This window comes from Nicotiana tomentosiformis, chromosome 3 (assembly GCF_000390325.3).
Source record: "Nicotiana tomentosiformis chromosome 3, ASM39032v3, whole genome shotgun sequence".
Lineage (NCBI taxonomy): Eukaryota > Viridiplantae > Streptophyta > Magnoliopsida > Solanales > Solanaceae > Nicotiana > Nicotiana tomentosiformis.
This window is the reverse complement of record NC_090814.1, coordinates 102,277,767-102,290,953: the sequence shown is the minus strand read 5'-3', so window position 1 is coordinate 102,290,953 and position 13,187 is coordinate 102,277,767. Positions and strand designations below refer to the sequence as shown.

Here is a 13,187-nt window from a genome sequence, read left to right as displayed (position 1 = left end):
TCAAGAGTAAAATATAATGTTTAAAGTTAAATTAGTTTCTGTTATAAAAATGCATCATTCTTTATTCAACAGATTAATAAAAAAAAATATTTCACACCAAATGGAATAAAGGGAGTAGCTAATAGCTTTCAATTTTAACTGGCGCTTGGATATAGAAATATCGTTTAGGTTTTTTGATAGAATTGGGTTTAGCTTTGATTTGATTGGGTTTAGCTCTTAAGTGTTTAGAAAATAATGTGTTTGCACGATGTTATGCTATTAACATTTTGAATTGCTCTGTATTGCACTCCAACGAATATTTATAGGTGTTGCCCCCTAATATGTGTGATATATCGACTCCTCACTTCGACTGGTATAGAGGTTGGCTATTAAAAAGCTTTGAGTGCAACATTGCTTCGAAACTTTTTGCATGATTAATATTGAATGCTAATGAATCTTGTGTGACATTCAGTTGCCAGCTCGGTTTGGACTCTGATCATGCCCAACTATGCCTCCTAAGAAGTCTAGCGGTCGATGTAAATATAATCCGATTTACAACTTCGGAGTCGAATCTCACAGAAAACTAAGGGTTCATTATAAATGTTCAAAATTACTAAGAAGACAAGCTCGAACAATTCCTAAATTATAAATATTAAGATTCTTATGTATAACTAATTAACTAACAAATTAAAGTAGTAAATTAAAAATTAGGGATACTAAGTGTTGGAGACAAGATTAGAAAAGCCTAGAGTTATGATTTTCTCAATTGTCGGAATCCTTCCCGCTACGTCTCCTACAATTTCGCCTAAGTTTACTCTACTGATCATGAGCACTCGACTTATCGTAATTCTCTCTCGAGTAACTACAATAATGTACTAGTCATATTCTCTCGAATTATGATAGCTCGTACTTTTTCACCGCTCACTACGATCGCACCAAGGTTTCGTTTTCTCTAATCCCGCCTTTAAACCCTCCGTATTGATCTCTCACATACGTTATGAGTGATGTTGTTCAACAACTACCTAAATGCGTACCCTCTCTCAAGCAATACACACTAAATAGGCACAGTCAATTGATGGTCATTTAATCAACAACAACAAACACGTAGTTGAACAAGTAGAGAAATCTAACAACTCAATTATAAAAAAACATAACAAGAATTTATCCTACAAAAGGTTCCATCAAAACCTTAGTTAACAAATTAGCTATTCATAGTCATGCTAAGAATCATGATAATAATTGAAAGCATAAAAGTACAGATTAAGGGAGAACGGAAGAGAAAACTCTTGTGATTCGTTGCTTTCAAGTGTTCTCGTAGCCTTTTGCTTCTCCAATAATATAAGAAATAGGTTTAGAACCTCTTTTATACACGTTGAGGGTGTGTAGGGTTGAAACTACCAAGTCCTAGATGAACTAGGACGAAATCCGTCCTTGGGCGTCTCGCTTGGTGCATGGCGCCAACCTGGACACCGAACTTTTTTCACTTTTGTGCTCTGCTGCCCTTGGCGTTTTGGTTGGTGCCTGGCGCGAACCTGGACACCAAAGTCATACTCCCTCCAAATTCTTCCATTTTTACTTCAATTTACATGCAAGTTTGCCAAATCACTTCCAATTGACTCCTACACATATAAACACCATTATTAAGCTCGAGTCATAAATAATCACACCAAAATTAACAAGATCGCGGTATAATGCAAGGCAAATTACATACAAAAATATGGATTTTTAGCCTAACATCAGCCTCATGGACAACGAGTCAATGACCTAACTAAACTTTTAAACAAGGTCGGTCTATTATCACAATTCATTTTGCAAGAGGATTTGGTCTAAAATCTTACTTACTGTGACACTATTATATACATAAATATTACTTTTTCAATCCCAATTTATGCTATATAGTTCAGATTCAAGAGTCAAACTTTTTAATTTTGATCATGAATTAGAGCATAGAATTTTTAAATTTTTGTAAATAAAATTTACATATTTGAAAAATACATAAAATGTACTATAATCACAATAATTAATAATTTAAAATATTTAGAAGCATAAAAAAATTGCTATCAAAGAAAAACTCATTTAACTCTTGAAAATCGAATATCGCAACATAAATTGAGATGATTAGAGTATTTTTGAAAAATATTATTGATATACCATTGTAAGAATTTTTTGCTGGTTGTATCAGATGACACACTCCTAAGTTGAGAGTATCTCTGTCACTGCTCGTGGGTAGTATTTGAAAAGGTGGATTTGTATCTCATACAAAGTAACTCAAACATGACAATAAACACAAGGTATCTCGAATGAAATAGCCAGAGCTGCAAAGGTAATAAGCTTATGAACATGACAATAAACACAAGGCAAATACAAAAGCTTATCCTTGCCAAAAGATAAAGTTAGAGCTGTCAAAATTCGTAAGAAGTTTAGCCGGATTGGGAAAAAATTACTCTATACATTCTCTATGTCTATTTGGGTTGTGCCAAAGTTGACCTAAGTGCCCAACTGACTCATGATATTGGCCAAAATCGAGTCGTATAGCTTGCCAAAATTAGAAAAACCGAAAAGGTTGAGACACTCAACCATCTGTAGCTGAAAGTTTTGCTTCGATTTATGTAAGGAAATCTGTATACTGCCCATTTTGGGATACACTCAACTATAGATTTATTAGCAATAAGACATATGAGCTCATCTAAGGTTGTAGTAATTGTTTACCCGAAAATCGGATAGAATTGAATTTGTGTATGGTTCTAAGGACACATGATATAACTTGATACAAATTGTAGAGCGAAAATGTAAAAATCTCTTCTCTTGGCAAAATGGAATGAAATATGAAACAGAGAAAAGGAAATGTTCATGAATCAGGCAACGTGCCCCGTAAATGTGTTAACATCCCTCCTTTTATATTAGAGTGATCCTACTTTTTCTATAATAATAAAAATATGTAGTGGAGATCCCACGATGAATTGTCTTTTCCTTGATTTCTGCCAAGATTCTCTCCCATAGTGTGGTTGCAACGGCTATTGTCTGTGAGCTCGATACTGGCTCGAGCTCGGTATTGGATCGAGCCCTTGGTCTTGGTTCGAGCTCGATTCTGACTTGGGGTCTCGATATTCGGGGTGAGTGTTGGTCGGTCTAGGCATCTTTGATAATCTCCGCATTGCCTCGTAGTTCGATTTGGATATGAGCTCGATAATGATACCGAGCTTGTCATTGATCGGTCTTATAGCTCGAAGCTCGACGCCCTTACTTCGGACCTCGACCGAGCTTGTCATACAGATACCCTTTGATCGAAACATCATCGTCTCGACCAGTCCGTACGACTGAGTCAATCGGTTTTGACCGTACACATATAGTCCCCTCGTTTCTCGGAAAGGTATGTGGCGAGAAACGATATGATTTCGCAACAACTCGATCAGATATATGCTGACGTTTATATCGATCCCGACCATGACGTATGTGATAGCTATCCCATCGGCTCGGTTTTACCGAGGCATTTAATGTGTGTCAGATGGTGGTCGACCAATAGCCTTTCCTTCCGCCATTAATCACTTTTACGTCTTCAATCCTCCAAATTTTCTAAGTTCCTTTTCGTCTTTTCTGAGTTTTCTACCTGCAAATCTGTGAGTTTTACTACAATTTCTTTCTTAAAACATCAAATACTCCCGTTCTTTGTTCACGGAATTTTAAATGGAAAAAACGTCTAAAACTGTTCTGCAAAAAGAGACCGCTTCTTTTACACATAGAGTTGTAGGTAATTCTAATGTTCCTCCTTTTGTTTGTAGGCTTGGGTGTTGCATCACGAGGCTTTTCTTCGAATCCGGGAGGAGCATGATGCCGAGGTTCGGAGCCTCACTGAGAAGAGCGACTCGTACAAGCTCCTTAGTGAAAAACTTCAAGCAGATTTGACAGCGGCTCGGGAAGAGCATGAGGAGATGGCTGATCAGGTATTCTGAATGTTCCATGATAGTGGAGATGAAAAAGTGATAACCATTAACGATCCGATTCTGCAGGTTCGGCATAGGATCGAGCAGATTGGACGGCTTAACTCACAGGTAGATGCGCTAATGGCCGAGGCAGAAGAATTTAAAAAGTGTATGGATATCCTTGCCTCGAAAAAGGAAGCCATTCAAGCTCAGTTGGAGATGTCTGATGCCCAGCTTTGATCTGCGAAAGAAAATGCTTCGGGGCAGATCGAGAAGATGAAAGAGCTTGAGCATCGGATGGATTTGGCCACTTCAGATAAAGCAGATTTGGCTAAAGAACTTGAAGTGGCTAGATCTGAGGTGATCGAAGCCAATAAAAGAGCTGATGCCAAAGTAGCTCGGTTCAGGATCGATGTCGAGGTTAACCAAGCCAAAGCTGAGAGCATGGTCGAACATGCAAAATGGCAAGCTCGGAGAGAAGCTCTCGAGGAGGTCAGAGCTCAGGGCTTCGATATTAGGATTGAGATTGAAGTTACCAGGGCAGAGGAGAACAAAGCTCGAAGGTCGGCCTTTCCTGAGGAGGATTCTGATGACTCGGGGGAGTCTGAAGATAAGGACGATGCCGAGAATACGGCCTCCGATGAAGATTGAGTCATTTAGGGCCTTAGGTCGTTTGCTGCGTTCTTTGGATACCGCTTTTGTTTTTTTTATAAAGAACTTCCTTTTGGCAGAGTAGCCGCCTCTATACAAAAAATTTGTAAATGTAAATCTTTCTTCCTTTTGAAGCAAAATGGCCTTTCAAGCTAAATAGATAGTTTGAATTTTAATCTATGTTGCCTTCGGGCCTTGTGGGTAGTCCCCTTTGCTTTATCGGGCTCGAACATCCTTCAGCCTTAAATAGTCAAGTGTTCATTTGAATCCAAAGAAATTAGTAATTTTACTCGAAGTAAAGTAGCCCGGCGTAATGGTCGAGTGAGTGCTTGCTCGAACTCAAAATAAAAATAGCCCGTGGGCTTAGTAGTCAAGTGAATGATTCGAACTCGATGTAAAAGTAGCCCGTAGGCTTAGCAGTCGATTGAATGATTCGAACTCGATGCAATATAGCCCGTAGGCGTAATAGTCAAAGTAGCCCGTAGGCTTAATGGTCGAGTGAGTGCTTGCTCGAACTCGAAATAAAAGTAGCCCGTAGGCTTAGCAGTCGAATGAATGATTTGAACTCGATGCAATGTAGCCCGTAGGCGTAATGGTCAAAGTAGCCCTAAGGCTTAATGGTCGAGTGAGTGCTTGCTCGAACTCGAAATAAAAGTAGCATGTAGGCTTAGCAGTCGAGTGAATGATTTGAACTCGATGCAATGTCACCCGTAGGCTTAATGGTCGAGTGAGTGCTTGCTCGAACTCGAAATAAAAGTAGCCCGTAGGCTTAGCAGTCGAGTGAATAATTCAAACTCGATGCAATATAGCTCGTAGGCGTAATGGTCAAAGTAGCCCATAGGCTTAATGGTCGAGTGAGTGCTTGTTCAAACTCGAAATAAAAGTAGCCCGTAGGCTTAGCAGTCGAGTGAATGATTCGAACTCGATGCAATGTCACCCGTAGGCTTAATGGTCGAGTGAGTGCTTGCTCGAACTCGAAATAAAAGTAGCCCGTAGGCTTAGCAGTCGAGTGAATGATTCGAACTCGATGCAATGTAGACCATAGGCTTAGCAGTCGAGTGAATGATTCGAACTCAATGCAATATAGCCCGTAGGCGTAATAGTCAAAGTAGCCCGTAGGCTTAATGGTCGAGTGAGTGCTTGCTCGAACTCGAAATAAAAGTAGCTCGTAGGCTTAGCAGTCGAGTGAATGATTTGAACTCGATGCAATGTAGCCCGTAGGTGTAATGGTCAAAGTAGCCCGTAGGCTTAATGGTCGAGTGAGTGCTTGCTCAAACTCGAAATAAAAGTAGCCCGTAGGCTTAGCAGTCGAGTGAATGATTTGAACTCGATGCAATGTCGCCCGTAGGCGTAATGGTCGAGTGAGTGCTCGCTCGAACTCGAAATAAAAATAGCCAGTGGGCTTAGTAGTCGAGTGAATGATTCGAACTCGATGTAAAAGTAGCTCGTAGGCTTAGCAGTCGAGTGAATGATTCGAACTCGATCCAATGTAGCCCGTAGGGGTAATAGTCAAAGTAGCCCGTAAGCTTAATGGTCGAGTGAGTGCTTGCTCGAACTCAAAATAAAAGTAGCCCGTAGGCTTAGCAGTCGAGTGAGTGCTTGCTCGAACTCGATCCTGTTTGCATAATAAATCTTGAACATAGAATATCGGTAAAAAGATTGTCTTTGCAAGTCATTATACATGTGTTCCTGTTTTGCGCCAGGGCTCGGGCCAACTATATAAGCATGGTTCGTTTTGATCATTTGGCTCTTACAACGTTTCATGTTGAGACATTGTTTGTCATGAAATAATGAAGTAACTTCCTTTGCACCGAACTTGATAATCATCACAGATGCGTTCAATGATAAAGCCCTCCAGTATACGAGGTTGATTTTAAAGAGGCCTCGGATACTTATCAGTGGTATCGTTTCTGCTATATGGCTGGTATCGATCTCTGGTCGATTTTTGCTTGGTAGTTCTTTTCGTAACGGACCTAGAAATCAACTGGTCATCTTCGACTCTTATTTTGGATTGATATCGATTGTGCACATCGGTCCAAGTAATAGCTGGGTATTCAGTCAGATTTTGCTTCAGCCGCTGTGAAGCCATCGAGCTCCGCTTGTTTAGACCTTGAGTGAAAGCTTGAACAGTCCAAGTGACTGGTGGCAGATCCATTCGTTCCATTTGAAAACGAGATATGAACTCCCTCAGCATCTCGTTATCTTTTTGTATTACCTTGAACAAGTCCGACTTTCTGGTTTCGACCTTAATGGCTCCGGCATGTGCTTTTACGAAGCAATCTGTAAGCATAGCAAAAGAATCAATAGAGTTAGATGGTAAATTATGATACCATACTATTGCCCCCTTTGACAGGGTTTCACCGAATTTTTTCAGTAATACAGATTCGATCTCATCATCTTCCAAATCATTGCCCTTGATGGCACACGTGTAAGAAGTGATGTGCTCGTTGGGGTCGGTCGTTCCGTTATATTTGGGTATTTCGGGCATACGGAATTTTTTGGGGATTGGTTTTGGGGCTGCACTCGAGGGAAAAGGCTTTTGAATGAATTTTTTCGAATCTAGCCCTTTTATCATTGGTGGAGCTCCCGGGATTTGATCGACCCTGGAATTATATGTTTCAACTTTTTTATCATTGGCTTCGACTCGTTTTGTGAGTTCCTAGAGCATTTTAGTGATTTCGGGAGTAGTCCCCGATTCTTGCTCATTTGACTTCACTATGGCTGGTTCCGTTCTGTGGGTAATTTCTCGAAGCGGATTGGGCTCCGGTCTGCTTTGTGCCTGAGTTTGACTCTGTAACTGAGCTATCGCTACTTGTTGGACTTGTAACATCTCGAAGATCATCCGTAAGCTGATTCCGATCTCCTCCACGTTATGGGTGTCTCGAGCTACAGATCGAGTGCCGCCCTGAATGCTTCTTTCCAGTTCGGAACGCTGATGCGCCTCTAGAGCTATTTGTAAATTGACATCCAACAGTACTTCAACTCGAATTTCGTGTGCTGCGATTCGAGCCTCAGTGCCATCATCGAGTGGCCTTTCGGCCCCGGGTGCCAAGTTGTTGGTTTCATCTTGAAGGCCGGCTTCGTGGTCGATAGGTAAAGCCATTGCTGATTTGAAGTTGTGAGCTGGTGTGTATTGTAGATTTCTGTCAAGATTCTCTCCCATAGTGTGGTTGCAACGGCTCTTGTCTGCGAGCTCGATACTGGCTCGAGCTCGGTATTGGATCGAGCCTTTAGTCTTGGTTCGAGCTCGATTCTGACTTGGGGTCTAGATATTCGGGGTGAGTGTTGGTCGGTCTAGGCATCTTTGATAATCTCTGCCTTACCTCGTAGTTCGATTTGGATATGAGCTCGATAATGATACAGAGCTTGTCATTGATCGGTCTTATAGCTCGAAGCTCGACGCCCTTACTTCGGACCTCGACCGAACTTGTCATACAGATACCCTTTGATCGAAACATCATCGTCTCGACCAGTCCATACGACTGAGTCAATCGATTTTGACCGTACACAGTAATCTTTGGGAGATGTTTAGAGTGGACTGTGTATGGTAGTGTTTTAGGGACATTGGCTAATATTGGTTCGAAGGAAAATAGGCACATGATAGAATCAGCTTTATCAAAATCTGCAAATTTTCTATACGTCTCGATCTCGGAGTCATACTCGTATAAACATCGAGGATGTGCAGGCGAATCACTTACCAGGAAAAGTAACTTTTTGCCATCAAACCATATTAGAAAATCATGATTAAGGAATCCAGATCCGGGCTGAAGTTGGACAAAGCGTGTGAAGCTGTCCAATGGTTGTTTTGCATAATCATAAGCAAAAATTACTATGAACTTTCTGAAGGCACAAACAAGGGGGTAAGTACACCTTGCGCCAAACGCAAACATGCACCAAATCGAAAAGAAATTTTGTCGAACTTGGGATCCTTAGCATAAAGTTTGATTACCTCTGATGATTAATAACTCTAGCTTGTCCTCCTTTTGTATCAAAAGTGACAATACAACCGTCATCTCGAGCCAATGTAAGCACTCTTGCACGTAAACAGATTTGCCGACAAAGGAACATCGTACAACTTCAGTCTAAATTGGAATTCATGCCGCACTCCAGGTTCTTCTTATGAATATATATGAAATTTTTATTGTCATCTTTGTCGCACCTCCTTTTTTTTTTTTTTAGGGTTAGGGGAGTTTTTCCAATTAAAGTGGCATTATTCGAAATGAGATTATTTATTTAATTAGAGTCGTCACTTGGAATAATTATTATGGTATCTCAAGTCACCGCTTTATTTTAAAATTCCAAATTTAAAAAATTTACTCTATTTATGGTTCGCGAACACAAAAGATCGGGTAAGTAATTCTGTTAGCACGGGAGAAGGTGTGAGACATTCCCGAGTTCCGTGATTTTTAGCACGGTCGCTTAACAATTAATATTTGGTCTAATTATCTTATTTATTACATATTTTAAGACTTATGTGCACTTTTACCTTCTACCTGTTTTTAATTATTTATTTAACTGCTTTTAGTATTTATGTAATTTATTTGAACAAGTCGTGATGTCACGCACTCGTTATTTTTGTACATATTGCAAACCGCGTCACTTGACCGCGATTTACAACATGTTTATTATTATTATTTGAAGTTGTGGTCGAGTCGCGTGAAACTTGCGATCGAATTGGGGATTACGTATCATGACTATGCCACGGGAACCGTATCCATAATCACGATAATTTATTATTAATCACGCCTAAAGCAAGCTACGATGTTCGAATCATTCTTTCTAAATTAATTTGAGATTGTTATAAAGTCATAAGGTATGAATATTATTGTGGAGGAAATGAAGCAAATTAATTATAGAAAAGGTAGACTAGCTTATGTGCTTCAGACCGTCAACACTAGGCCAACAACATTCATTTGGCCTAGATCTAATTCTTTTGATATCACCCTACGATCCAACACGTGATAGAACACATTTTCAACTATTTCCCAAAGGCCAGTTAACCCAATTCTTCTCAATTTTAACTGAGTAAACCCCAGGCCCTTATTCTTTTAATTTCAATTAAACACTAGTCCAATAAGCTAATTATCATCTAATAATGAAATCTCATCGTTTAAATATAAGATATCAATTCAAATGAAAAAAAATTGAGCATAGAAAAGACAAACTAGAGCAAACAATCACTGGCACAATATTAAAGAAACAGTAACTTCAAGAAGGGATGGACCATAATTTGCTGTTGTTTCTCCAAATTTGATTAAACAAACACTTTGAATAAACTTACAGCAACAATGTTGTTTGAAAAACGGACAGGGACCGCAACCGATGACGGCAACCTCTAACGATACTCGCCGAACCTCGATCCAAGAGAAAGTTAGCAATGACTAAAGACGAAGCTTTTTGTGGGTGTTTTACTATGGCTATGCTGCTGCGTTTTCAGCTGAAAATTTGGACTGTTTCGAGGTGCGACGCAATTGTGTTTTTAGGGACTGTTTTAGCTGCTTTGGCTTGGTTTTGGGTAGTATTAGAGCTGAATTTCGGGGATGTTTGCAGCTGATGTTTGCTACTGTTTTAGGAGGCTGTTCGGGGGCTATTTCGAGTGATTTTTCAAGTGTTTTTGTGAGGTATTTTGGGACTGCTTTCAGCTACTTTGGAGCTGTTGCGCTAGTGTTTCAGGGGCTGGATTTCGGGTAATTTGTAAGTGAAATATGGGGTATTTGGGGTGAATTGCTAGATTTATCGAAAGAATAACACAAGTAGAAATTCTCTCGAATTTTTTTATTATTTTTTTTAATAAAAGAACTCCACTTTCCATTTTCACTCTTTAAAAAAAAAAATATTCACCACCTTTTTTTACTTTTATTTTTTTATTTCTCACTTTCTTTACTTTTCTTTTTTAAAATTTTCACTTTCTTTTACTTTTTTTTTATTTCCACTTTCTTCTACTTTTTTTAAAAAAGAATTCTACTTTCTTTTACTTTTTTTTAAAAAAATTCTACTTTTTTTTATTTATTTATTTTAAATTCCTCCTACCATTACTTTTATTTTTTTATTTTCTCCTTTGTTTTACTTTTTATTTTTTTATTTCTCACATTCCTTTACTTTTTTTTAATTTACCACTTTCTTTTATTTATTTTTCTAATTTCCCACCATCCTTTACTTTTCATTTTTTTAATTCCCTACTTCCCCTTTTTCTTTTTTTTATATTCAAACCGAAATTTAAAAAATAATGTTTTATTTTTTATTTTAAATAAAGATAAAAATAAAAAATAATATTAATAGTAATAATTGACCTTTTAAATTATTTTTAATTTTTATCCCATATAAGAAAAATGTGTAACAAAGCTAAAAAGTGTAGATTAAACCCTTAAAAATATTTACATAGTTGAAGGTAACAAAAATTTAAATATGACCAAAAATTAGGTGCTCACAATTTTCATCCAGTTTTTTAATAGTTACCAACTCATATCGATTTGAATTAGAATAATCAACAACTAATCTTGCACCACTAGCAATCATTTTAAAATATTTTCTAGGCTATGAGTAGGGGTGGCAATTTGAGCCCAAACCCATCCAATTCGCCCAGAGATTAATGGGTTGGGCTACAACATTTTAGCTCATGGGTCTATTTGGGCTGAGCCCAAGTTAACCTATTATTTTTATAGCTCATTTTGATCCAATAAGTAGCCCAAATACAACCCATGAAGCTCACCCCAAAACAAAGGAATCTCAACCCAACTTATCTAAAAATTTACTACTTAGTTGCACATCATTAGTTTTTGTTTCTAACTAAAACTATACACGTGATACTGTCTACAAAGTCTCTATGGAAACATGTTTATAGTATGTATGTCGGGACATGGCCCCCGACACTCCCATAAAATAAAATAACATATACAAAACCTTGACTCGGCCATACTCCAAGAAGAAGTGGAGCTCACTAACCAAAAGCTGATATCAGGATGCAGTATACAGTGGAGGATTCTCGTCTCGTCTATCTACACCTACGTGACATGAAACACAACGCCCTCATTCTAAAGGGATATCAGTACGAAGAATATACCTAGTATGTAAGGAAGAAATGAAATATAACAATAAGATACTATCATTGAGAGGGATAATAGTCGTCAACTTGTAACCTCAGACTTGCCTCTAGGGGCCATAACATGTATACTAAATTCGACCCTGTATGTACATATATATAGCTATAATACCATAGTTCAGACTACATAATTATCGTGACGTTAACTGCCCAACTAATCAGTGATAACTTGACGAGCGCAAAACTCACACTTAAATTATGCTCGCTAGTCAAAGATAGTATATATTAATTATCGTCTCCACAGAGATTGGAATTAAATAGTGTTTGAATAATCTCTAGTTGATTACTATCCAGAAAAATTAATACTTGGTTGGATATCTATTACTATGATTAACTATTGAAGTTCAAGCAAATAACAATTGATCACTAAAAAGAGCAAGTAAGCACGAAGAAATATTTATGAGGAAAATCAGGGTAATTGACTAGATAGGTGCACGATAACTGACTCGGGATCCAATTCTTGAGTTAATGCACTCTATAATACGATCGATACTTACGAATTCAATCGTTTATCAGATTACTCTTGAAGCTAATATTCCTCTTTCGATTAAACACTAGTTTCAGTAATTAACTCAATTGAAGCATGATAAACAGTTGCAAGAATAAAAATGATGTTTATGATTTAAAGGGTAATTTCTCACGAATATTCCCTATTTTCTTGTTCAATCAACTATTCAAGAGGCTCCTTCGATTCCTTATTTACTGGACTGATTCCTTGGATATCAGCTATACTCCAGCCAATGGCCTTCTTGTGCTTCTTCAGTAGTTTCACCAACTTTCGCTCATGTGTTCCTGTCAAATTAGCAGAAATAATTACAGAAAAATTATGAGTTTCAAGAAAAGCATATTTTAAGTGAGTGGGAGGACTTTCTGTTCCACATTAGGTCTAGAAGCCTCCTCTTTTAATTTCTCCTCATCGACCTCTTGATCCTCAGTTTCAAGTGCTTCAACCTCTTTCTTTATTGTAGGATCTTCATCCTCCACTGTGCCAGACTGAGTAATACACCTCTCGAGATTATCCTACACAAGCTTATCAAACTTGTAATTTTCAGCCAATTCTTCAACCATATCCATTTCGAAACATGAGTAGGCGGACGCCTCATCACTGGGGTACTTCATCATCCTCTTCATCTGGAACACTACTTTTTTGTTACCCACTCTAAGCATGAGTTGACTTTTATAGATATCCAGGATAGCTCTGCTGATACATAAGAATGGCCTCCATAGAATTAAAGGCACTTTTTTATTCACCTCCATATCCACCATAATAAAGTCTACGGGGAAAACAAATTTATCCACCCGTACTATAATATCCTTGATGATTCCCTCAAGTAAAATGGTGGTCTGGTCAGCCAGTGTAAGAGATACTGGTATTGATTTGATCACTCCAAGCTCACCTTCTAGTTTTTTGAATACATACAAAGGCATTAGATTTATTGACGCACCGGAATCGCAGAGGGCCTTATCAAATTTTTCACTCCCCAATGAGTATGGTATGGTAAAGTTTCCTGGGTCCCTACACTTTTGGAGAATTCTAT

At 38.3% G+C, this 13,187-nt stretch overlaps 1 long non-coding RNA gene across 1 annotated transcript; it reads right to left on the bottom strand.

Moving 5' to 3' along the window:
* Positions 1–1,087: 1,087 nt before the first annotated feature.
* On the bottom strand, positions 1,088–10,239 carry LOC138908793 (uncharacterized). Its single transcript, XR_011415202.1, has 2 exons — positions 9,832–10,239; positions 1,088–1,598 (listed from the first exon to the last, which is right to left on the bottom strand). It is a non-coding gene; the product is annotated as an uncharacterized lncRNA (long non-coding RNA).
* Between the last annotated feature and the right edge of the window lie 2,948 nt (positions 10,240–13,187).